Source organism: Lepisosteus oculatus, chromosome 6, assembly GCF_040954835.1.
Source record: "Lepisosteus oculatus isolate fLepOcu1 chromosome 6, fLepOcu1.hap2, whole genome shotgun sequence".
Classification (NCBI taxonomy): domain Eukaryota; kingdom Metazoa; phylum Chordata; class Actinopteri; order Semionotiformes; family Lepisosteidae; genus Lepisosteus; species Lepisosteus oculatus.
In genome coordinates, this window is record NC_090701.1 from 10949589 (window position 1) to 10962454 (window position 12866).

Consider the following 12866-nt stretch of genomic DNA (forward strand, 5'->3'; position numbering starts at 1 on the left):
AAACGTTACCCAACTGCAGTGCACTTAGTCAGCATACCATGAAAAAAACATTCTATGCAAATGAAGTGTTATTAAACTTAATTTATCTGCCATCCTCATTAATGACCAAGAAGCATACTGAATTTATGGACTCCATAGAGACATTGGGGCAAACTCTTTAACTCATCCAAAGTCGATCAAATGAACTTTCCTCAACTTTTATTTGGAAAGAGTTCTGTTTATTGCATAGCATTAACTTCAGTATTTCAGTATTTTTTGTCCTTAGCAAAGAAATGGCAAAGGTTATACAATAAAAAAATCCAAAAAACTGAAACATTAGATAATAGAAAAAAAAAGGAAAACCTGTTACACTACCTAGAACGTGTATCGAAACACTTCATAAGTACAACACTCAGTTTTAATCCTAATTATTGATTATCCAATGCACCACTGTGTTAGTGTGATATTACAAGAGTATGCGACATACTTACATAAAAGGTTAAGTTGCACTCAGACTGGATACACTGCAATTTTCAATTCTACCTGGCAAAGCCCTCTTCATACCCAGTGCAAGAGGGCAGTCTTTTATATTATGCCCACATTTATAGGGATTTTGGGTTCGCAAGCAACAAATAGTAAATACCAAGAAATACAGAGCAGAGTTTTAAAACAAGACAAAGTTTAGAAATAATATTCAATAGTAAATGCCAATGTAGTTAATGTTTTTAACAATGTTTTAAGGAGGGGCAGCAGCCTGACAACTGGATTCAATTCCAAAGTTGTTTACCTTCTGTGGAGAGTCTACAATTTTATTTTCCCTATGGGTTTTTGCCAACCAACTCGGTTCCTCCTACCTCTCCCAAGCGGTAACTGATGAAGTTAAGTAGCGTTGCTAAATTGTCACTGTGTGCAGGTCACACAGGATGCATCCCCACTTTGTACTCTGTGCTTTGAAAACATACTGGGTTACTGTGACCCTTACTAGAAATAAGAGGTTTTCTGATGACCACACCACTCTGTAGCACCATACCAGACTTGAACCTGTGCACGCTATGTCCCTTTTCCCTACCTTATTACCTTCGCCACCGCGGGAAACGCAATAAGAAACACAAGTGTGTGAGCTTGCACGTCAAAATGTGCGACAAACTTTTCGATTACAGAGCAATCCCCCAGCTCAGTGAAAAAGGGACCCCACTTTGCAAGTCTTACTGACACGAACACAGTTACATCATAATCTTCATCTGGATTCCATCCCTTCATCACACTAAGCAGCCACGCCTAGCAGCCACGCCAACTGTTCAGGAAACACCTGTAAATGGCCAGGACCCACCCATACCTACGTAACGACTCACATATAGAACAGTCAGAGGCAGAAGGAACACCTGAGGCACAGAACCCACACACAACTGCAGCAGATGACTCAAATGATTGGGATTATCTTTAAAGATAATTAAGCAGCAGGCATCCCTGCAATTGTATCCTACAGGTTACAGATGAGAACTGGCTATTCAGCCCATATAGGCTGCTTGGTATTTAGTATCTATTGGACCAAAGATCTCATCCATCCTGTTCTTGAACTAAGAACCTTTCGTATAAAAATAAAACTTACTTTTTTAATAAATTAGGCCTTACTAGTGCATTTGTAAAATTTAAAATCCCATGATTGTACACTTGAGCAGTCCAGGTTTTGGGAGGTTATGTGTTCAAATAACAGTAGAGACACTGCTGTTGTACCCTTAAGCAAGGTATTTACATCCAAATTATTTTGGTAAAATACCCAGCTATATAAATGGATGCAACTACAAACTGCTTTAGACAAACATAGATCACTCAAGGAAAATTAAACTAGTCTACTTATCATACCAGAATCTAGATGATATGAATAATTTACAAAGACCAAGTGTCCTAGTACAAACACCTGTGGTACTCCGCTAATTACCAATCTGAGCATTCATACCTTACAATATCAATTTTGCTCTTTGGAGCAAGGTTAATTACTGGCTATAACAAACTATCAAATTCGAAGTATCCCCTGTGGACTAAGGGGCATGTTTCTTTGCAGTTGCTTAAATACAAATCAGCCCTTCGGCCTACTAATATCACGACTTAACTCCTCCAACAACACTCTGACCTGTAAACCAGTCACTAACGGAGGATCGTCAAAGTGTCTTGTACACGGACATGCTCACCTTTTAATGTTGGAATTTGCACTCCAACTTGAGATCACCACCCAGGCACTGGCAAAAAGATCATTTTCAGACAAATCTTCATTTCTTTCTCTTATGGCGATGGCAATGCACTCATACACAGGATAAACCTGTTCAAATAAAAAAAGAGGTCCTTACACCATTCTGGCTGTAGGAGCATAATGATATGGAAAGCCTTTTAATGCTTGTTGCTGCTCACAGCATATGGCGATGTAGTTATAACCACAGTTTAGAGACTTGCACTCTTCCACTTGTTACAGCACTGTCAACTGAATCCATTAACATTTCCGACACAATAATGCTCATATTCACACTGGGTTACAGGGAGCTTGGGATCAACATCATTCCTGACCTGCTTTACTGCTAGATGCTAATCCATTGCCTGTGGGACAAACTGGGTGGATGCAACAGAAGAACATCACTGATCCGACAACTGCTGTACAGCCTGAATGGAAAACATGCCTGTGACCTCAGTGCAGCATGTGGCTGTCTATACTGCACTTGCATGCTTGTGTACCAATGATGGACTATGGACTTTCCCAGCTTTGACTTATAGGCATCTTGTAGCCCATAGGACGTCAGAAACTTATGCTTAAAACGTTGACTGTTGATATCAGGAAACCTCTCAGTGCTCCTTAGAATACCAAAAACAAATTCAGAATGCGTACTCTATAACAATCAATTACATTATATATACCGATGTCCCAAAAACACACAAATCACTGCAGAAGATTTACAAGGTTTATTCTTCATGTAAAATGTCTTGCATATAAAGGATACTCACGCTCAAAAGCATACAATTGAGCATTTTAAAGCACTCAGAATGTATTATGTGCTCTCTTCATTTTGTATACATAGGTATATATAAAGTTTAAAAGACAACCTACAAAAACACTCTGGCGTGAGGTTATTCCAGGTACCCTGATTAGGGTCTAAACCTTCAACGTAAAGCTGAAAGAGGGAGGGGGAGGTATTTTGCGCTATGCTTTGCTTACACGTTTCTGTAACTGCCTATAACAACGCAGCTAAAAACCGCTGTAGACTAAAACCGAATTGAATTCATCACCCTTCAAAAGTAGCTGTGCATTTCGCCCAAAGAAAGTGCATCTGTGAGCTAAAGAACGGGGGAGATGAGTGGGTGGTGAGGCGGTCATAGGCTCCTGTAATCCAACCAATTTTCTTGTCAGACAAATCGGTAGTGAAATCCGTCTAGTTTAGTACACTAAACCTCCAGATTCATCAGCTCCAGCTGTTCCACGTTGTTTTGGGCGTTAAAACAAAATCTTTAATTCCACGGCAGCGACGACTCGGGCCACTTGACGAAGCTAAAAAAGCTGTATAAACACGAAGACCTGAAGTCGGCTGCCACCTCGCCAGTCTGTGGCACATTTACAGTGCGGACTTTTGACAACCAAAATATTTTAGTCGTGCATTTGAACTTTCTTAGCGCGTTTTAAAAAAACGTGAAACAAAAAAACATAACTTTCAAATACACGTCTTTATATTTACCTGCCCTAACTCCTCTCCACACCACCCAAGACCAACTCCGCTGAGAAAGTCATTCCTAGCTAGACTAGGAGACGACCCTGGAGAACACAGTCAAGTGAAATGCAGAGACCCAGGATTTGGAAAGAGCTATCAAGGTAAACCGAACGACAGGCTGCGTGTCGAGCAGAGTCACTCTTCTGGAAACAACTGGATCTCTCTCCGACTCCAGTGAAGCCTCCGAAGCGTCAAATTACCTTTCTTTACACTTTTCTACGTTTCGACCGGTGCGTTTCCCCTCCAAGTGGAACTACAACCAGCTAGCCTCTAAAGACGAGGCGAAATTTAAAAAGAGACGACCAGCCAAGTAAAAGGAGGGGAGAGACAGCGAGCACTCCCATTATTAACCTGAGGAATATCGTCACACGACAGACCAGCGAGCTAGTTGTGACTGCTCAATAAGCCCAAGAATGGAAACAAATTCGCCACTCTTTTGTTTTTCTTTTGGTCGGTTATGCAACCTGTAAACATTCGACAGTTATGGCATTTATCGCCATAAACAAACCTCCCCCCATTCTCCTTCAGGCCCGGTTCAAAAACGCTGGCCACAGAAAAGCCTGCCCCTACTCTCCCAGATACATTTCAGAGTTACTTGTAACGAGAAGGTTACGAATCTCGCAGCTTGTCTGCGTCATTGTGGCATCAGGTGAGAAAAGTGCCTAAAAAGACTCGGGGATAAACGACGTTAAAGAGTTCAGACCAACTTTTGCCAAACAAAAAAAAAACGCTGAAAGGTACGCCTGAGCAGCTACAAACGAGACCCTCCTTGTGAACAAAAAGGTTGTGTGTTAACGCAGGCAGCCTGCACTGTTTTCACACAATAGGTAAGTGACCTCTTTGGTCCGTCTGTTTCTGTTCACAGCACTAAAGCCAAGAGAAATCGAGGTTTTCAGCAGTTCAAAATCGACCCCTCCCCATCAGGGACTTCATATTTTATCTTTAGTGTGGGTGGTTTTGTTGTTGTTGTTGTTGTTGTTTTTTTTTACACAGAAGAAAAAGAAATGACCAAGCACCTAAACGCCGCCTGCAACCATTTCGAAATCGTGATTATATAATAAACGAGGTGAAACCGGAGCAAATCCAGGAAGGGGGAAAAAAAACGTTAATTCCCCCCTGTTCCCCTCCCCACGCAGACACACACACACACACAAAGCTCCACGTACAGTTTTTTTTTTTCGGACCAGTCTGTATATTGCGCCGTGTGAAATTCACCCTGGAGGTTTTGTTTCGAAAATGCCCACACCGCTGCGATTAAAACAAAACGAAACTGTTCGCTGGCGCAGGATACCCAAAGGAAAACGTTCGTTATCTGTTATTGGAGAAGGGAAAAAAAACATGCAAAAAATCTTACCTTTTTAACCCTAGAAGTGTGGAATTATTGCCTTCATGACCTTTAATGTCATATGAGAAATGTAATACTTTTGTTTAGTATTTTTAGGGAGGGGGGCTGGTGGGGGGTGGGGATATTTCCCTCTCCAGTTGTAGAAATAAGGAGGAAACCTTACGCGTGTCAAAGGCATAAAATTATATTCCGAAAGGGCTTTCTTCAGTTATTTTGTTTCTTTTTTTTTTAAAGTGAAATAGGTTCCAAACATCGAACCCAGTTTCTTTCCCTTTAAAAGAGATCACTTTCCTTTTTCAGGAGTGCACTGCAAAACACAAAAAAAAAGGAAGAGAAACGATATTTTACATCCCAGAAGTATCCCCGTTTAATTTTCACCCGAAAAACAACCGAGATGTATCCATCTTCCGCTGTTACGAAACTTCCAAGAGAGGAATTAAGAAAAATACAAGGGAAAAAAAAGAAAATGCTTACGAAACCGATGTAATTCTTTTTTTTTTCTTTCCAGCTCTCGGCCAACTTACACCACTATTAAATCCTCCGTGTAACTTCCTCCCAGCGTTCAAATTGAGTTGAAAAGAACGCGTGTCGTGTTCGAGCAAAATGTTCCTTTTTGCATCAAGAAAAAGGAGTTTTCCCCTTAAAAAAAATCTGAATTTAAAGTTATTGCATTCACTCCATCATGGTGGCCATGTTTGAGAGAGACCCTAGCACCGCCTGTCAACAACCCTCAGACAAGTAGTTCCCAATTAAACATTAAGTTGTCTCTAGTCCTTAAAAATCAGGTTTGGGCGAAACCTCATTGAGCTATAAATACAATATGGGCGCTCGGTTTTTGAAAAGGGGACAAATGTGCTATGACAGGGATTTTAAGGAAATGCGTTTTTGAAAAGACTTACTGACCCAGCGGAGGAATACATCGGAGTGCTTTTCAGGTAAAGAGACTTTTTCAACCATCAGCCAAGCGGAGACACGAAAAACGTGACGTGGATCTGCGGGACTTGGGCCGGTTTGTAGTTGACGTCTTATTTTAAAGTTATTTGAGCAAATACGTTTTTTTTTCCAGCGCCCAAACATCACCTTTCTATAATGTCATGCACTTTAAACCGGTCTATATAAGAATAGGGACGTGCGTTCGCGCGAGCATTGGAGAATTAAACGACGTTTGCGAGTGTCGTGGTCTGTAATTGCTCGAATTAAAGACGAAAAATGTTTTTTTTTCCCCCCCCGTTATTTATGGCTGGTTAATAAACATGTACAACAATTTTAACAGCAAAGCTCATAGAAAATATTTTGCAAAAAAGAAGGGGCATCTGTCCTCTTACGTCACTGGCGATAGAGGACAACACCAGTTTTGAAACAATGCAAGACCAGCAGGCAAACACTCTTACTTTCGAATAACAGCGGCAAAAGGCAAAATTCAAAGAGTAGATCATTCCAGACAAGGGGTTTTTAAAAAGCATACCAAAATAACAGATTGTAACATGAAGAGAGACTTGGGGAGACCAACTTGTACAAAGCCACTACTATTGATAAGAGTATACGAAATGCCTTATTTGTCTGAAGCCAGGGGCTTAAACATATGAACTAAACACGCATATATTTAAATTATTGCAAAGCGATGTGATATAGCATACCGTGAGCACAGCTCTGTTGCTGTCGACACAGTTTAGTTTTCGCCTCCTCGGTCTTGCTTTTGAATTTGGAAAAGAACTCGGTCCCCACCATCTGCGACATTACATTTAATTTACAACTGGGTACCTTCATTAAATGCGATAAGACCGTCGAAAATGACTCACTGGCTTTTATCGACTGGAAGATAAGATATTTTTACCTGCGTCTTTACAAAGGAAAACCGATTTGAAGAAATGGCCCTGTGGAACATATTTTTTATTTAAGATATTTTAAGGCTTCTATTTTTAGATCTTTATTATATAATATCGTTAGGATAGTAGTATTTCCATTAATGTTGATTTATAGCACAACCGGTATATTGCACGCACGTTGACAGTTGCTCAGTCTAGTAGTAAAGTGTAAGCATTCTTACACTTGACAAAATGTTACTTTGTTATTCTTTACTGAAATGTACAACTAAGAAATCACTATCGAAGTCGTACTGGCGTGTGCCTTGTTCATATAGTATACAATTCCTGAGCGACAGCTTTGCTGCTGGTGGCCGCCAGTGTGGTTATAAGATTTATGCTAACAGAGGATAGATTTCTAGACAGTTTGTTTTCCACCCACCAAAAATATGCTCACAAAGTTAAGGCGCCCATGTTCTCTGACTAGTTAGAATTCTGGTCTCACCCAAAAAGTGCAGTTAAAGAAGGGTCACCCATAGATGCTGTAGGATGGAAGGTGTCCAAGGAAATCCAGGTGCAGTCGGAAGTGATTTTCATGGCTCTGAAGAGAGTGCAGTGTGTTCGGACACAAAGCTCAACTGATTCCCCAACCTAGTTCTTAGAAGATGTTGATCTGCCCTTCCAAATTCCCACATAAGTCCTCCATTGTAAGCGTGTTACACATAATAGAAGTCTCAAATCCTGCCCAGAGCAGAAATAGCTTTTACATGGCTCTTTTATTTTAAGGTAGCACAAAAGTAAAGTACAAAATGCGAGCCTGTACGTCTAATTTACATATGATATTTCCCCTTTAAAATTCTGACATCCTGTTCTGTTCCAAGTTAGTCTAGCTGTTTTCCTGAGCTGAACACCTTGTTTTCCCGGTTTAACTTACCATTCACATAGTCTGTCAGGTTCCAGTCTGGAATCATGTTTTAGAGATCGCCTTGCTAACCGGTGTGTATTCATATCTTCTAGATCTGTAATAAGTTCTTTTTGTGCAACGTTTTACAAGCCATGCTGTCGAATAATAAATGGTTCATGTCACCTATTGCAAACACGTTTTGCAAACACTAAATGGTTGTAAAATAATTTGGTAGTGGAAATGATTGTATGTACAGTATATTGTGGCGAGCAGCCATATCACCCTGCAATTCACAACTGACAAGCTACTGAAGCGCAGTAGGTGTGAGCCTGGTCAGTACCTGAATGGGAGATCTGGGAAAAAGCTAAGGTTAATGCTGGAAGTGGGGTCAGTAGGAGGTGCTCAAGGAAATATATTCTTATATTGCCAATTCATTTTATACTCCTGATGTTGCATTTTTAATGAGAAAATTATTTGCATATTTATTATTTCTGTTAGTCACAAATCACTGGTGAGTGATTGGAAATGGGTTGAATGGTTATATAGGTTACACGTACATGCATATTTTCAAAATAAGAATATCATCAATAAGAAAAAAAGTTTTGTCTTGAAAGATGGAACTTTTCTTTCATCATTTTTTACACATAAAGGTGTAATTCTCGACACAAAACTTTCAAACACTTAAACATGACAAATAAATTAATAACTTCTATGTGCATCCTGAAGTATCCAGCTAATGGTTCCAAGGGAATTCACTGTATTTGCACAAAGATACGAAATCTTGGAAAGCAAAGCTGCAGTACAGTCTCAGATAATAGATATAATGGTTGTTTTTTTAACAGATGAGAAAAGCAAAAGGGATTCATTAAAGTTTTAGTAACACTCTGAGATAAACAGGACTTTTCATATATTTAATGCATGTTCCATCCCTTGAGAACTTTATAAGGACGACCAGTACAATTCAGGTGAATAGCCAGAAGATTCTGTTCAAAGCAGGTAAGGGCTCCTAATTTCACATGTGTTTAGAAGTGAAACCACTTAAACTGCATTCTTGGACAAATTCTTAGAACTGTTGTCAGATATGTACTGTATATGCATATCTAACAAACGTTTTCGGATATTTTTAGCATTAGATATGGTTACACAAAGAAGTAAATTGGCATTAATATGTGTACATAGGAAGAAATGAAATGCAAATAATGAAACTTTTCCCATTAAAAGCAAATTGCCATTGGCACAGTATGGCTGCCAAATGCTAATGTGTTTCATTACTGTCCAATAATGTGCATACGTCACATAATTAGTCATTATTTTAATTTCTAATTGCAGTACGTGTCGCTCTTATTTGTTGTGCTATTTCTGATACATCCCACTGATCAATCTGAGCAAGGATTTGGGCTGCTCAAGGTCATGGGCCAGCATGCTTCAAATACTTAATAGTATTGAAAAGCCACAGGAATAACAATGTCACTTTTAGACACTCAAAGGAACGTGTATGTGTTTCTACACCCAGTGTTCGAACATTCACATGGAAATTGAATTGTGCAATGTGTGAAATACAGGCCCTTGAAATCAGTGAAGATAATGAAAACTATTTCTTGGTTAGTATATTTATTAAAGACCTACAGAGACAAGATTTTGTATAGTGGAGCAATGGGTAGCATTGCTGCCTCAGGTTCAATTCCCAGGCAGCTGTCTGCATGGAGTTTGTACAGTATGTTCCCCTGTGTGCATTTCCTCCAGGTACTCTGGTTTCCTCCCACAGTCCAGAGACATACCGATTGATTAATGGGCTTCTGGGAAAGTCAGCCCCGGTGTGAGCGTGTGTGAGTGTGTGCCCTGTGATGGACTGGTGTCCTGTCTGGGGTGTATCCCGCCTTGAGCCTGTTGCTTGACAGAATAGGCTCAGGCTCCCCTGCAGCTGCCGTTTTGGATAAAGCAGTAAGAAAATCAGTGGATCGAAAAAACTAACATGACTTTAAATTAGTTTGATGTAGGGAGAGCAGCAACATTAGAAATGAAAGGAAGCGTTTTTTCTTCTTTCATCCTAAACGAAAGCATATTATTTGAGTACTGTAGTAATTTATGAAATAGATTGTCCTTGTGATAAATGTCTTTAAGGCGAAAGCTGGGCACCTGTGTCAGGTGGTCTGAAATGTAATGCTAGTGCCCTAAAGGTGTAGACATATTTGGATTTAAACATGACATGCAAAGGACAAGACAGAGGTCAATTTGTACAATTCTGAAAAGTAGATCATAAAAATGTTTTGGTTGTTGAGCCTTTTAGGTGTGAGGCACATACCTTTCTTCTACCTTTTCTACTTTCTACTCTTCAACATGGAATTAACCTCTAATTATTCCTTTGAATCTTTCATGCAGACAACTTCCTACTTGAACCTTCTAAACATTATGTCATATATGCTACATAACACTATACATAAATTGCACACTTTTCGCCCCAAGCAGTTGAAAACTATGTTAAATGGTGTTGCGGTAAAGCACTTGCATAAAGGAAGTTCAGTGAAACCTTGTGACATTATTTCTTCTGCTAATAGGCTTCTATCTACAGTAACGCTCAACAGACTATCATGAATTGCCTAGCTTTGCACCAGTTTCAGATAGCGACACTGTTTGTCTATAGTTTCAAAGATATAATGTGCTGAGAACACGATTCTAGAAAACAAAAAGCACTATCTGTCAGACTGAATAATTTTGCTTTATGTAAATTGTGTAATTTAAATTATTTTAATTAATTTTAATCACCTTTCTTGCACGATAAAGCATGCTTGCTCTGTTTTCATTGAACAACATTAGACATTATAAGCAATGAAAAGAATAATGGTATTTGCAACCCATAAAATTACACTTGAAGGCTGAAAGTTGAAAGTTCAGTTTGTTTCTAAAGATGTCTTTTTTAATTTAAATAAAATATACCTGAAGTTCATAGTTTTTATAAAGTCTTCTGATCTTAGAATAAACACATTTAATTAAAGACATTTAATCCAAAAAACCCTCATATTTAAGATCACACACTTAAATATAACTTCACTTTAAACCATAAAAATTCACATTTAGGATCACACACTTAAACAACTACAATTTTGTGCCATTGTTTACATAAACTCATCATTCGGTAAATATTTTTGAATTGCAAAAATATTTTAGTATTATCCATAAAGTGCCATTAGTGTCTACCAAACATAAAAGCTGATTGTAAGAAAGATGAGTAGCTGAGTACTATTCATAGTCTTGATTCCACTGGAGGAACAGAGATTTCAGTCCTGTTGGGATCCAGAGAGTCAGCTCTGCACTGAACCAGTGCTTCAGCAGGGTCATTACATTTGAGCTTTTTCTGTCAACTGGCACATCTCATGTCTCTCATACATTTTTATGATGCGTTGAAAATCCTTCACTGTGTCAGTCCCTGGGGGCCTTGGCCAAGCAGCACTTTAATCTGTGTTTTATTGCACTGCCTTTGTGGCTATTAAGTAATGCTGTAACAATATCCATTTGAATTGTAATGTCATCCTGAAAACATATAATCTTCTACCACAGTGCTTTACAAATGTATTCAGACCCTACAGTGCCCATTTTGGCAAAATCACAAAATGATCCATACACCTTTTTTAACTTACTTATGTTCCGACTGAAGACTTCTACATGTAAGCTCATAGTAGATGTCAGAGAAAATGAAATATGGTAATTGCAGATCGGTGAACTCAATATTGAGCAGCAATTACAGGCACAGGTCTTCTTGGGTGAGTCTCCACCAGCTCTGCACGCTGGTTCAGTGCTAGTGCTGCCCATTCGGCGTTCCAGTTTTGCACAGGCTCTTTCAAGTTGGTTGAGGATCACTTACAGTACTGACAGCAGTTTTCAAGTCTTGCCACAGATTCTCAGTAGGATTCAAGGCTGGATTTTGACTGGCGCACTCAAGGACACTTACTTATTCTTAAGCCACTCCTGAGTACCTTCAGCCTTGTGCTTTGGATAATTGTCCAGCAGAAGGGTGAAGTTTTAAGTCTGAAAATAAATTTTCCTCCAAGATTTGCCAGTACTTTGTTCTGTCTGTGTTCCTATGCTCTGGTCAGTCTTGACAAGACTTCCAGGCTTTGGTGAAGAGAAGCATGTGTGGGGGAGGTTGCCTATAGCAGATAATTGCTACTCCAAAGTGTCATGACTCCATGCTCGCAATCAACAAAATGCGACAATTACACCAGGGTTTTATGAAACCTATTGCAAGGTATTGTAAATTTAATTAATCATTGCAAAGGGGGGTTTATTTACCTGACCTTTCTGATTGCTGAGACGACTCTGCAATTGTGTTGCTTAGGTGAAAGGTGGGCAAAAAAGGAAGCTGACAGAAATGTCATGAGAAATGGTAGCTTCAAAAAAATGATTGTGCCGCAATTCAACTCGATCGCTTTTATTCAAGGTGACGTCAAAGACACGTTCCATTTCTCACAGGGAGTGATGCAAACACAAACGCATGGACTTAGCAAGATAATGCTGAATATTCTGCACAAAACAAATGTTTTAAAAATACACTTATTTTTAAAAAATGAATACACTTATTTTTAAAAAGGAACAGGACTTCACCTCATCTGATACCAAATACTTTGTATCTGTGGGATACTTGGAAGTATTCAAATGTTCCAGGCCCACCACTAAAGCCAGTGATTGAACAATACATTTGCTCAGTTTCACCCGACACGTAGGGCCAGCTTTAAAGGTACAGTCGTGGCCAAAAATATTGGCACCTGTGCACATCAGATTCTTTTAGCCTCATGTGAGATGGAAGTGGATACTGGACCTCTGCTTCTGCTACAGTGGTTCTCTATCCTGCCTACTGGTCCCCATGAAACCCACCCTTCATTCTGAGCATCATTGTTCCGGATCACAGAGCCATTCAGTAGGGCTCTAGACAGACTCTCCTCGTATCCACCCTCAAGGTCCTCACCCCTGAACTGGTGTTTATGGAATTCTCCCATGGGGAAACTGCCCAGGTCAGACTCAGACCCCTCGGCAAAGTTTCTTTTTGTTTTCCAGTCACAAGAAAATTAACTTTCTTGGCAATAGTTAAGGTG

The 12866-nt window shown here is 39.5% G+C and overlaps 1 protein-coding gene across 14 annotated transcripts in view; it reads right to left on the reverse strand.

Moving 5' to 3' along the window:
* kmt2ca (lysine (K)-specific methyltransferase 2Ca) overlaps nucleotides 1–5932 on the reverse strand; it is a 158167-nt gene extending 152235 nt beyond the window's left edge. For 8 of the 14 annotated variants that reach the window (XM_069190971.1, XM_069190974.1, XM_069190975.1 and 5 more), the window contains exon 1: nucleotides 5083–5932. The gene's annotated coding sequence lies outside the window, so the exon portion shown is untranslated. Of the gene's footprint in view, nucleotides 1–2168; nucleotides 2297–5082 lie in introns of all 14 variants that reach the window. The other 6 variants (XM_069190978.1, XM_069190976.1, XM_069190963.1 and 3 more) reach the window with 5 other exon arrangements.
* Nucleotides 5933–12866: the final 6934 nt, after the last annotated feature.